Genomic DNA, 14,299 nt, shown 5'->3' with positions numbered 1-14,299 from the left:
TTGGAACCAGTGGAAGAGACCTGAGGAGTCCCACTAGATCCAGGCAAAGCTGGGAAGGAAGTTTGGGACATTGTTGGAGGTGCCTCGGGAGTGTTCTTCTTAGAATTGGACAGTTTCTTAGCTTCTAGAATTTTCTGCATTTCCTTTATCCTCTCGGGACAGATAGCAGAAACAGCATGATGTTTTCCACTGCAGAGGACACACTTGGGTTTAGTTTTGTTATTACAATCTTTAAAAGAATGTTGCCCAGAGCATATGCTGCAAATCAGTGCTTGGGTACTGCATTTGTTGGTGGTATGACCAAATGCGTAACATTTGTAACATTGTGTAACACTGACAAACCGCTCAAGAGAGATTTGGTCAGGTGTACATCTGGTGCCAAAACATTTGAAGCCATTTTGACACACTAGTTTGGCTTCTTCAGGTGTCTCAAGTATTAACTTCAATGTTTCCTGGTTGTTGCCAGGTTTAGAAAATTTATGTGCTTGGACAGCATGAAATTCTGAATTCTCTGCATTAAAGTCAGCAAGAAGTTCATTCACTGTCCTATCTCTCATGATGCTGTTAATTCTGGCAACAAACACAATTCGCTGAGCTTGATAGCTTTCAGGTGCAATTGGGTGGATACCAAAAGTCTTCAATTTGTCCAGGACGTCCTGCTTAAGTAGTTGAAGTAACTCTTCTTCAGAAGAGAGGAGAAGTACTACCCCAGCGAGAGTTGTAAAAACATCCACTGGGGCAACAGTTGAATTTGAGCAAATGCATGCTAGAGTTTCTTTCCTCGTCTTTTGATTGTCATCAACCCGTAATCTTACTCTTATCCGCGCCATGATGTCCAGGAAGGTACATCTGGCACATAAGTTACTTAACAAAAAGGGTCTTTCCTTAGTGTTAGTCTAACATCCTACTTCAGCTGACTTATGAAGATCAGCCCCTAACCCTAAGATAGCCTACCCTCGAGTGGTGAGGGGGAAAGGGCCCAAGGCAAAGATCAGCCGGATTTTAAAAAACCATACGGGCTACCGGATGGTCAAAATGCCTTGTGTTAACTCGCCAAAGTGAAGCTGCCGAAAAAGAAGATAGGAAAGTCAGAAGGATACCAATGTATGTAGTGTGTTAGTGTGTGGGCCAGTGTAGATGTTTGGGTGAGGGGAGGATGGGGAAGGATGGGGGGGATGGGGAAGAGAGGGGTGAACAAGCAAGCAAGTCACCGCCTTACCCTCTTGATGGAATGGGGTTCGAAGTGACTGCAAGCAAGTTTCCTCTCAGCTCTGGTCAAGAACTACTCAGGATAACCCAAGAAAAATCTCGAGTAACAGTGTTCAGAGTTGCTCTGCTCGAGAATTACTCGGGATAACTGAAGAGCAGGAACGACGTCTTCTCTCCACGGCGGCTGGGCGGCTTCTCCCATCCTCCTATGCCCATGGACTTCTCCTGGCATACTAACGCTGCTTTCTTAAATCTACGCTATACCTCTTCAACCCCCTACTCATTATCCACGTTTCTTCTTTAGTTCACATTTCTCCCAATAGTTCATTATATCTTACCATAATTATATCCATTAATTAATAAACCCTCATTACGCTTTTACACACTGATGACATTTTTTGTACCCTATTTCCCCATCTACCTCTTATGCTCACTGTAGCTAAAACCAGTGTGAAGGTTCGAACCCTGCTTGTTGGGCGACAGGGAGGAGCTGCTGACCACAGGGAAGAGTACAAGATCAGCAAGTACAGGGACATAAGCCAACAGTATCAATTTATCCCAGTGGGATCAGAGACCTTGGGATCATGGGGAAAAAATGCCACACGTTTCCTTAAAGAATTGGGCTCCAGACTCATCGATACCACCAGGGACCCAAGGGCAGCCACTTTCATGCTCCAGTGCCTCAGCGTGGCCATCCAGAGGGGAAATGCTTGCTGCATACTTGGCTCGCGTCCGGCTTCGGAGGAGCTGGAGGAAATCCATAATCTTTAACATATTGTACCATTGTATTCATGTTTGTGTTTTCTGTAAATGTATTCTGTCTATTAATAAATTTTCTCATAGAATATAAAATATAGGGGGGTGGTAGGAGAAGAAAATATTCAAACAGCTCCAGGGAGAACCTTGAGTTTTCACTGAGGTACGTTTCTTGTCTTCTCTGAGGATGAGAGTCCCCAGTCCAGTTATAGAGGTGGTACCTTAAAAAATATATATATATATATTATGTGTGTATTTAAAATTGAAAGGTAAAATGAAATAGAAAACACAGATAATAGCAAAGTTTAACTATAATTTGGCACCATAATTGAGTATGATATATAACTGCGCATTACCAGTTACAAGAGATAAATTTACCCAATTATGATAATGGTTTCTTTGTTTACATACAATCAATATAACAAAACAAGAGTTATTGTAATTGATGTGTATTGTAGTTGTTTAGATGATTGTGTATTTGCCAGTGAGTACTAGCCTAACTGTACTCACTATGTTGTGTTTTCAGAGAGGGGGGGTTGAGGGCGACTCTCAGCATAGATTACTTCTCAGTGCATTACTTATTCCTGGCATCTTGGGCCCTGTTATACCTACTCTTAACGCTATGTAATGATTTTATCTCCAATTCCTCTTCGAACTTATTATTTTTCTTTCTTGAGACAAAAATACCATTTCCTAACATCCATGTGATTCATCTGTGTCTTTACATTCCATTTAAATTCCCATGTCTTTCCTCTTCTTCGGTCACACAGTCTATATCTTCCCTATTAAATCCTCTTTAAATTTTGTTCATAGTGATATTGTTTTTCCTAGTACTCTAAAATAAAGTCGTCAGGTTCTGTGTGTATGTGTATGTGTGTGTGTGTGTGTACTCACCTAGCTGTACTCACCCAGTTGAGGTTGCAGGGGTCGAGTCCAAGCTCCTGGACCCCGCCTCTTCACTGGTCGCTACTAGGTCACTCTCCCTGAGCCGTGAGCTTTGTGTATGTGTATGTGTGTGTAAGTGATGTACGTATGTGTGTGTGTGTGTGTGTACTCACCTATTTGTGGTTGCAGGGGTCGAGTCTTAGCTCCTGGCCCCGCCTCTTCACCGGTTGCTACTGGGCCCTCTCTCTCCCCGCTCCATGAGCTTTATCAAACCTCGTCTTAAAACTGTGTATGGTTCCTGCCTCCACTACGTCATTTTCTAGGCTATTCCACTGCCTTACAACTCTATGACTGAAGAAATACTTCCTAATATCTCTCTGACTCATTTGTGTCTTCAACTTCCAATTGTGGCCTCTTGTTTCTGTGTCCCCTCCCTGGAACATCCTGTCTTTGTCCACCTTGTCTATTCCATGCAGTATTTTATATGTCGTTATCATGTCTCCCCTGACCCTCCTGTCCTCCAGTGTCGTCAGGCCGATTTCCCTTAATCTTTCTTCATAGGACATTCCCCTTAGCTCTGGAACTAACCTTGTCGCAAACCTTTGTACTTTCTCTAGTTTCTTGAAGTGCTTTATCAAGTGCGGGTTCCAAACAGGTGCTGCATACTCCAGTATGGGCCTGACATACACGGTGTACAGTGTCTTGAACGATTCCTTACTAAGGTATCGGAATGCTGTTCTCAGGTTTGCCAGGCGCCCATATGCTGCAGCAGTTATCTGGTTGATGTGTGCTTCCGGAGACATGCTCGGTGTTATACTCACCCCAAGATCTTTCTCCTTGAGTGAGGTTTGCAGTCTTTGGCCACCTAGCCTATACTCGGTCTGTGGTCTTCTGTGCCCTTCCCCTATCTTCATGACTTTGCATTTGGCAGGATTAAATTCGAGAAGCCATTTGCTGGACCAGGTGTCCAGTCTGTCCAGGTCTCTTTGAAGTCCTGCCTGGTCCTCATCAGATTTAATTCTCCTCATTAACTTCACATCATCTGCAAACAGGGACACTTCTGAGTCTAACCCTTCCATCATGTCGTTCACATATACCAAAAATAGCACTGGTCCTAGGACCGACCCCTGTGGGACCCCACTCGTCACAGGTGCCCACTGTGATACATCATTACGTACCATGACTCGTTGTTGTCTCCCTGTCAGGTATTCTCTGATCCATTGCAGTGCCCTTCCTGTTATATGTGTGTGTGTGTGTGTGTTAGTTACCATTTTGTCCTAAGCACATGTCAATTAGACACTAGGCCTGTTGTGTGTGTGTGTGTGTGTGTGTGTGTGTGTGTGTGTGTGTGTGTGTGTGTGTGTGTGTGTGTGTGTGTGTGTGTGTGTGTGTGTGTGTGTGTGTGTGTTACCGTTTGTCGTGTGAGTGAGTGCGCGCGTCCCTGGGAATGTGATAGTTTAGGTGTAATTAGGTTTAAATACAAAGGTTTCAATAAAAGCTCAGCCGAGAAAAGCTGCAAAAATAAGAGCGGCAGAAAAAGCAACAAGATAAGTCATCGAGGACTGTCTAACTTATTTCCATTGGGGTCCTTAATCTTGTCCCCCAGGATGCGACCCACGCCAGTCGACTAACACCCAGGTACCTATTTGCTGCTAGGTAAACAGGACAACAGGTGTAAGGAAACGTGTCGAAATGTTTCCACCCGTCGGGAATCGAACCCCGGCCCTTCGTGTGTGAAGCGGGAGCTTTAGCCACCAGGCCACCGGGCCACAGCAGTAGCAGGAGCTGAAATAGCAGCAGGAACAGTTACAACAGCAACATAGCAGTAACCACAGCTGCGTCAGGAACAGCAGCAATAGTTGCAATATTAGCATTAACGGCGGCATCAGCAAAAACTGCGGCAACAAATCAGTAACAGGAACATCAGCTACAGCCATACCGCCACCAGCAGAAGCAAGAGCTACATCAACATCTGCAACAGCAATAACAGCATCGACAACACAGCAACACCATCTGGAGCACCAACAGCAACTGTAGCACGTGCAAGTCTATGCAACATTGGCAACATCAATAACCCTGCCCCAGCCTGCAGCTGGTCACGATAGTTAATCCATAGTTGGAGGGAAGGCTGGAGAGTGACCCCAGCATGACCTCCCTACACACCAACCACGACCCCTAATACAACCCAAGTATGACTTACCCTATACCCCTAAAATAATCTTCCTGTACCACCCTGATACCTTCAACACGACCCCTACACCCATGCTTGACTCCTAAACCCCATGAATGATGCCTACACCCCACGTATGGCCCCTACACCCCATGTATGACCCCTACACCCCATGTATGACCCCTACACTCCATGCATGACCCCTACACTCCATGCATGACCCCTACACCCCACATATGACGCCTACACTCCATGCAAGACCCCCAACACCTCTTGCACTAGAAATGAGGATGATGTAGGTTCATAAATGTCTTCAGCACCAGAGAAACATGAAAAGTACAACTTTAGATCTAGAATATGAACCCAAAAATCAAATTAAAGAGAAAAGGAGTACAGGTAGATAGTTTATTATCAAACATAGCCTGACTAGTTACTTTGATTTAAGTAATGACTGATACACTGCGTCCAATGGACGAAACGTTTTTTTAGGTACAGATTGTGTGGGTACAAATTCTGTTGGATTCTGTATAATAACTAGGAAATGCATTTTTTGGTCGTCTTTAAACTTATACGAGTTGATGTGTTTTCCTCAGAGGTTTGTAAGTTGAAATGTGACAATTTATTTAATCATACTGGTTTCAGTGAAATAACTAGAATATCAGAAATGTCAATGCTGTACTTTACTGGATTATCTTTGGTTAAACCTACATAATATACTTGTGTGTGTCCATAACATATGTGTCCTTAAGACCACTGTAAGAAGTTGTACGTTATGTACCCAATAAACTTATTTATACCTTTAAGAACATAAGAACATAAAAAAGAAAGAACACTGCAACAGGCCTACTGGCCTATGCGAGGCAGGTCCAATTCTCCCACCGGCTTACGCTCACTGACCTAGTGACCTTAAGCTCACTGATCGTCTGACTTCACTGACATAGTGAGGTCAGACACGTCACTTAGAGCAGCACAAGCTAGTTAGGTTCAACTCACACCCACCCACACCCACTTACGTATTTATCCAACCTATTTTTAATGCTGGTGAATCTTAAAGAAAAGTTTGGACTGATTTCGACCTAAGTAGGTCCCAGACTTCCTCTTTTTGAATGGCAGAAATTTTTAAATTTGAAATAATGCGATAATTTCTTAGTGCTCATCCGACTGGCTTGACGTTTTCAGCGCTGAAAATTTTGATAATGCAACTTCTAAGCAGTATCAAACTTAATGTGCTGGTATATTTATGACAACACTGGGCTCTCCCAGATATGAGAATGTCTCGTCTGTTTGCCTTCAAAGCTGGTGTTTCTTAGTGGAAGGTTAAAATAGTTTTGAGTTGCGTAAGACCTAATTTTCCTTTTTTTTATAGAAGAAACTGGGATTTGAGTTTCCTTGTGATAACTTCTGCATGCCTTCTCTGATTTATATAAAATCTTCAATTCTAATATTGATTTACTTTAGAAACTTATGCTGCACTCTGCACATTTCTTATCTCGCTCAATGAGACACAGGGGACCGGGGTTATTGTTTATGGGGATACCTTTCTCGGATACAACGACCGAAATACCACTAGTATATATAGGTTATTTCTCTAATATATATTTTTTCAACACAATATACACTTTGTCAACACTACATACAAGTCTAAACATATTACAAGCCTTTCAATGTATTTATGTTGCTTGTTCCATTCTTCGCTTGTAGTCCCATCCATCGACCCGTCCACCAATCCAGCCATGCAGTTATTAATCCATGAAGCTATCCAGCCAGCATACTATCAAACCATACACTCTTCCCATCTAATTGTCCATTCGATTATCCACAGACCTATCCATGAGTCAAGTTATCCATCCAACCATTTACAAACCCATTCATCAGGCCATCCCTTTAACCATCCAGCCATAAATCAAATCATCCATCAATGACTCACGAAATCGTAATAACACGATTGCAAACAGATCACAGAACGGGTGGGGCTTGAACCTGTCATGGATTCAAGCAACACCCGTTTTGTGATTTGTTTCATCCGTCAATCATCCACCTATCGATTTGTTCAACAATCTACACACCCACCTCTCTCATAAACCATCATCCTCAATGACCTATCCATCCATTCATGGCTGGATGGTGATACACAGAAGCTCCACAAGGCAGGTTAGATACTCAGGAAGACCGCCTCATCTGCATACAAAAACAGCCCAAGGTTCATATTCTTGATGCTCTTATTAATGCAAGAGTCGAGCGCATCAGTGTCATCCCTAACAAATTCCACCAAACCTTTCAGCGTATACATTAATTTTCCATTTAGAGGTGACACTATTCTTATTCCAAAAACATAAGAATGGATGAATACTGCAGGCCTACTGGCCTATGTAGAACTTTAAATTGTTAATAAGTCAATAGGATTGTGTGAGTGTATTAGACAGGAGTGGAGAGAAGTGATTTTTATGATTTGACTTACTGTTGGAGTGTGAGTTAGGTAACATTTATGAAATGATTCATGGAAAACCTGCTAGCTGGACTTGAATCCTGGAGGTGGGTAGGACAATGCCTGCACGCTGAAAGAGGGGTGGGATGATGTGGTTTGGAGGATTATCTGAACTGTGACGTAAGCGCTCCTCTGACAAGACAGTGATTTAATAACAGGGAAAGGGTTTTCTTCTTTGATCACCGTGCTTCGTTGGAAGACGGCCAGTGTGTCAAAAGAAACGTATGTAACGAATATATATATATATATATATATATATATATATATATATATATATATATATATATATATATATATATATACACACACACACAAACACAGGAGAAAAGATTACTAGCCCCTTGCTCTAGGCATTTTAGTCGCCTCTTAGGACAAGCATGGCTTACGGAGGAAGAATTCTGTTCCACTTATATATATACATAAATACATATATTATATATATATATATATATATATATATATATATATATATATATATATATATATATATATATATATATTATATATATATTTAAACACAGGCACACGAAACAATTAGATATTATTATCAACCGATAATAATATCTAATTGGAGCACAATGAAGTAACGATATTATACACGCTTTCGTGATGTGACTCACAATCTCAAGAAATAAGCAAATAACTACCTACTGACAATGTTATAATTTCATAAACAAAATTTTCTTGTTGACAGCAGAGTAATATATCCTGATTACTAATGTAAACACTTTTGTTACGAAATTTTATTATTTTCACGTGGAAAGACCTTACCTGGCAGGGATTATACAATACCTGCAAAACACATTGCACAAAGAGTCGAGTAAAAGTTTTAAATATTTATAATTAATTTTCATCTATTCTCCAAGTCTGGGTGGAGACCATCCTACTGGTCTAGGTGGAGACCATCCTACTGACCTAGGTGCAGACGATCCTACTGGTCTGGGTGGAGACCATGCTACTGGTCTGGGTGGAGACCATGCTACTGGTCTGGGTGGAGACCATCCTACTAGTCTAGGTGGAAACCATCCTACTGGTCTAGGTGGAGACCATCCTACTGGTTTAGGTGGAGACCATGCTACTGGTCTAGGTGGAAACCATCCTACTGATCTAGGTGGAAACCATCCTACTGGTCTAGGTGGAGACCATCCTACTGGTTTAGGTGGAGACCATGCTACTGGTCTAGGTGGAGACCATGCTACTGGTCTAGCTGGAGACCATCCTACTGGTCTAGGTGGAGACCATCCTACTAGTCTAGGTGGAGACCATGCTACTGGTCTAGCTGAAGACCATCCTACTGGTCTAGGTGGAGACCATCCTACTGGTCTAGATGGAGACCATCCTACTGGTCTAGGTGGAGACCATCCTGCTGGTCTAGGTGGAGACCATGCTAGTAGTCAAGGTGGAGACCATCCTACTGGTCTAGGTGGAAACCATGCTACTGGTCTAAGTGGAGATCATCCTACTGGTCTAGGTGGAGACCATCCTACTGGTCAAGGTGGAGACCATCCTACTGGTCTAGGTGGAGACCATGCTACTGGTCTAGGTGGAGACCATCCTACTGGTCAAGGTGGAGACCATCCTACTGGTCTAGGTGGAGACCATGCTACTGGTCTAGGTGGAGACTATGCTACTGGTCTAGGTGGAGACCATCCTACTGGTCTAGGTGGAGACCATCCTACTGGTCTAGGTGGAGACCATCCTACTGGTCTAGGTGGAGACCATCCTACTGGTCAAGGTGGAGACCATGCTACTGGTCTAGGTGGAGACCATCCTACTGGTCTAGGTGGAGACCATCCTACTGGTCTAGGTGGAGACCATCCTACTGGTCTAGGTGGAGACCATCCTACTGGTCTAGGTGGAGACCATGCTACTGGTCTAGGTGGAGACCATCCTACTGGTCTAGGTGGAGACCATGCTACTGGTCTAGGTGGAGACTATGCTACTGGTCTAGGTGGAGACCATCCTACTGGTCTAGGTGGAGACCATCCTACTGGTCTAGGTGGAGACCATCCTACTGGTCTAGGTGGAGACCATCCTACTGGTCTAGGTGGAGACCATCCTACTGGTCTAGGTGGAGACCATGCTACTGGTCTAGGTGGAGACTATGCTACTGGTCTAGGTGGAGACCATCCTACTGGTCTAGGTGGAGACCATCCTACTGGTCTAGGTGGAGACCATCCTACTGGTCTAGGTGGAGACCATCCTGCTGGTCTAGGTGGAGACAATGCTAGTGGTCAAGGTGGAGACCATCCTACTGGTCTAGGTGGAAACCATGCTACTGGTCTAGGTGGAGACCATCCTACTGGTCTAGGTGAAGACCATCCTACTGGTCAAGGTGGAGACCATCCTACTGGTCTAGGTGGAGACCATGCTACTGGTCTAGGTGGAGACCATCCTACTGGTCTAGGTGGAGACCATGCTACTGGTCTAGGTGGAGACTATGCTACTGGTCTAGGTGGAGACCATCCTACTGGTCTAGGTGAAGACCATCCTACTGGTCAAGGTGGAGACCATCCTACTGGTCTAGGTGGAGACCATGCTACTGGTCTAGGTGGAGACCATCCTACTGGTCAAGGTGGAGACCATCCTACTGGTCTAGGTGGAGACCATGCTACTGGTCTAGGTGGAGACCATCCTACTGTTCGAGGTGGAAACAATGAACATATCCTGTTGGTCTACATGGACAGGATGAGTCTAGGCAACTAGTCAAAGCTCAAAGGATGTGACAATAATCCACGTATTTCATTAATCCCTACGGATTATCTCAATCTCGGAGAGGCTCTTCCACCAACTGGCTGGATACAAAACACGAAGATTATCATCGTTCGGAAGAGTAAAACCCGTACGGGAGTCAAACAACTCCTGAACACACGAAGGTATATAGATACATATTTTGTCCTACTGCTGCTGTCATTCTTGACCACCTCGGCAGCTGGATTCATGTATACACAAGACGAACGTTTCAGTAAGAGAATGATAATGGTCAACTAGTTTATTAGGTGAAATATGTCCATCTTCACATTCCCTTGCCTGTTGGGAATCCAATGCACTTCTGTACATGCATGCACATGTACAGAAGTTTTATGATCTACCAGAAATTATATGTGAATGGTAAAAGACTGGCAACCGAACTGTTCATACAATACAGACACAAAATAAGTGAAAATCCTGAGAGAGAGAGAGAGAGAGAGAGAGAGAGAGAGAGAGAGAGATCACGTTTCACAATAGGCGTTTTTATCTATCTCGTTACCAGTTATATGAATCTGATTTTTCCACAAGTGCATTTTACTAATTGTCCTTCCTTTTAACTCGGCTGCTATGAAAGTCTGTCATGAATGCATGTATTTTAGCAAATTATTTACTGACAAATTTTGACGCTCACGGCTACATGTCGCTATTCAGACATAAGCGGGGCCTCCTCTTATTCTTATATATATAAGAGAGAGAGAGAGAGAGAGAGAGAGAGAGAGAGAGAGAGAGAGAGAGAGAGAGAGAGAGAGAGAGAGAGAGAGAGAGAGAGAGAGAGAGAGAGAGAGAGTGTGTGTGTGTGTACTCACCTAGTTGAGGTTGCGGGGGTCGAGTCCGAGCTCCTGGCCCCGCCTCTTCACTGGTCCCTACTAGGTCACTCTCCCTGAACCATGAGCTTTATCGTACCTCTGATTAAAGCTATGTATGGATCCTGACTCCACTACATCGCTTCCCAAACTATTCCACTTCCTGACTACTCTGTGGCTGAAGAAATACTTCCTAACATCCCTTTGATTCATCTGTGTCTTCAACTTCCAACTGTGTCCCCTTGTTACTGTGTCCAGTCTCTGGAACATCCTGTCTTTGTCCACCTTGTCAATTCCTCTCAGTATTTTGTAAGTCGTTATCATGTCCCCCCTATCTCTCCTGTCCTCCAGTGTCGTCAGGTTGATTTCCCTTAACCTCTCCTCATAGGACATACCTCTTAGCTCTGGGACTAGTCTTGTTGCAAACCTTTGCACTTTCTCTAGTTTCTTTACATGCTTGGCTAGGTGTGGGTTCCAAACTGGTGCCGCATACTCCAATATGGGCCTAATGTACACGGTGTACAGGGTCCTGAACGATTCCTTATTAAGATGTCGGAATGCTGTTCTGAGGTTTGCCAGGCGCCCATATGCTGCAGCAGTTATTTGGTTGATGTGCGCTTCAGGAGATGTGCCTGGTGTTATACTCACCCCAAGATCTTTTTCCTTGAGTGATGTTTGTAGTCTCTGACCCCCTAGACTGTACTCCATCTGCGGTCTTCTTTGCCCTTCCCCAATCCTCATGACTTTGCACTTGGTGGGATTGAACTCCAGGAGCCAGTTGCTGGACCAGGTCTGCAGCCTGTCCAGATCCCTTTGTAGTTCTGCCTGGTCTTCGATCGAATGAACTCTTCTCATCAACTTCACGTCATCTGCAAACAGGGACACCTCGGAGTTTATTCCTTCCGTCATGTCGTTCACAAATACCAGAAACAGCACTGGTCCTAGGACTGACCCCTGTGGGACCCCACTGGTCACAGGTGCCCACTCTGACACCTCGCCACGTACCATTACTCGCTGCTGTCTTCCTGACAAGTATTCCCTGATCCATTGCAGTGCCTTCCCTGTTATTCCTGCTTGGTCCTCCAGTTTTTGCACTAATCTCTTGTGTGGTACTGTGTCAAACGCCTTCTTGCAGTCTAAGAAAATGCAATCCACCCACCCCTCTCTCTCTTGTCCTACTGCTGTCACCATGTCATAGAACTCCAGTAGGTTTGTGACACAGGATTTCCCGTCTCTGAAACCATGTTGTCTGCTGGTGATGAGATGATTCCTTTCTAGATGTTCCACCATTCTTCTCCTGACAATCTTTTCCATGATTTTGCATGCTATACATGTCAGTGACACTGGTCTGTAGTTTAGTGCTTCATGTCTGTCTCCTTTTTTAAAGATTGGTACCACATTTGCTGTCTTCCATGCCTCAGGCAATCTCCCTGTTTCGATAGATGTATTGAATATTGTTGTTAGGGGTACACATAGCGCCTCTGCTCCCTCTCTCAGGACCCATGGAGAGATGTTATCTGGCCCCATTGCCTTTGAGGTATCTAGCTCACTCAGAAGCCTCTTCACTTCTTCCTCGGTTGTGTGTACTGTGTCCAGCACATGGTGGTGTACCCCACCTCTCCGTCTTTCTGGAGCCTCTTCTGTCTCCTCTGTGAACACTTCTTTGAATCTCTTCTTGAGTTCCTCACATACTTCACTGTCATTTCTTGTTGTCTCTCCTCCTTCCTTCCTTAGCCTGATTACCTGGTCCTAGACGGTTGTTTTCTTCCTGATGTGGCTGTATAACAGCTTCGGGTCAGATTTGGCTTTTGCTGCTATGTCGTTTTCATATTGACGTTGGGCCTCCCTTCTTATCTGTGCATATTCGTTTCTGGCTCTACGACTGCTCTCCTTATTCTCCTGGGTCCTTTGCCTTCTATATTTCTTCCATTCCCTAGCACACTTGGTTTTTGCCTCCTTGCATCTTTGAGTGAACCATGGGCTCATCCTGTCTTTTTCATTATTCCTGTTACCCTTGGGTACAAACCTCTCCTCAGCCTCCTTGCACATTGTGACTACATATTCCATCATCTCATTAACTGGTTTCCCTGCCAGTTCTCTGTCCCACTGAACCTCATTCAGGAAGTTCCTCATTCCTGTGTAGTCCCCTTTCCTGTAGTTTGGTTTCATTCGTCCTGGCCTTCCTGCTTCTCCCTCCACTTGTAGCTCTACTGTGTATTCGAAGCTCAAAACCACATTATCGCTGGCCCCAAGGGGTCTTTCATATGTGATGTCCTCAATATCTGCACTACTCAAGGTGAATACTAAGTCCAGTCTTGCTGGTTCATCCTCTCCTCTCTCTCTTGTAGTGTCCCTTACGTGTTGGTACATGAAATTTTCCAGTACCACCTCCATCATCTTAGCCCTCCATGTATCTTGGCCCCCATGTGGCTCCAAGTTCTCCCATTCGATCTCCTTGTGGTTAAAGTCGCCCATGATCAGGAGCTTTGCCCTGCATGTATGAGCTCTTCTGGCCACTGCAGCCAGTGTGTCAACCATCGCTCTATTGCTCTCGTCATACTCTTGCCTTGGCCTCCTGCTGTTCTGTGGTGGGTTATACATCACTGCAATTATCACCTTGGGACCTCCAGAGTGAAGCGTTCCCGCTATGCAATCACTTTCTACTCCGCTGTCTCCTCTCTCCAGCTCAACAAAATTCCATCGGTGTTTGATCAGCAATGCCACTCCTCCCCCCCCCCCTATTCCTTCTGTCTTTCCTCAGGATCTGGTATCCCGTTGGGAAGATGGCATCTGTTATCATACATGTAAGGTTGGTTTCTGTGATCGCTATGATGTCTGGTGATGCCTCTTTGACTCTTTCGTGCCACTCCTCCAACTTGTTTGTTATTCCATCAGCGTTTGTGTACCATACCTTCAGTTTCCTTTCCAACACTGTGGTTTGGGGGGCCTGTGGGGGTGGGAGACCTGGTAGCATACTGTGGGATTCTATGGTTGGGGGTTGGGTGGAAGCTGTGGGTATGGATTGTATTGTGTGTTGAGATGGTGTGATAGGTTGGGGGGTTCTGAGGATAGTTGTGTGTGTGTTTGCTCCTGCTGCTCTGTTCTGCTCTGACTGACCTCTGCTGGTTCCATCCTTGTCTCCTTTCCTAGCTCCTTTCGCTTTTTTTTCCTCTCCCTCAGCTGCTGTCTCTCTTTTTGTGTTCTGTCTCTGTCTAGGAACACCTTCTTGTACTCTTCCGA

This window comes from Cherax quadricarinatus, chromosome 25 (genome assembly GCF_038502225.1).
Source record: "Cherax quadricarinatus isolate ZL_2023a chromosome 25, ASM3850222v1, whole genome shotgun sequence".
Classification (NCBI taxonomy): Eukaryota; Metazoa; Arthropoda; class Malacostraca; order Decapoda; family Parastacidae; genus Cherax; species Cherax quadricarinatus.
The sequence above is the reverse complement of the archived record's forward strand: the minus strand, read 5'-3'. Positions refer to the sequence as shown.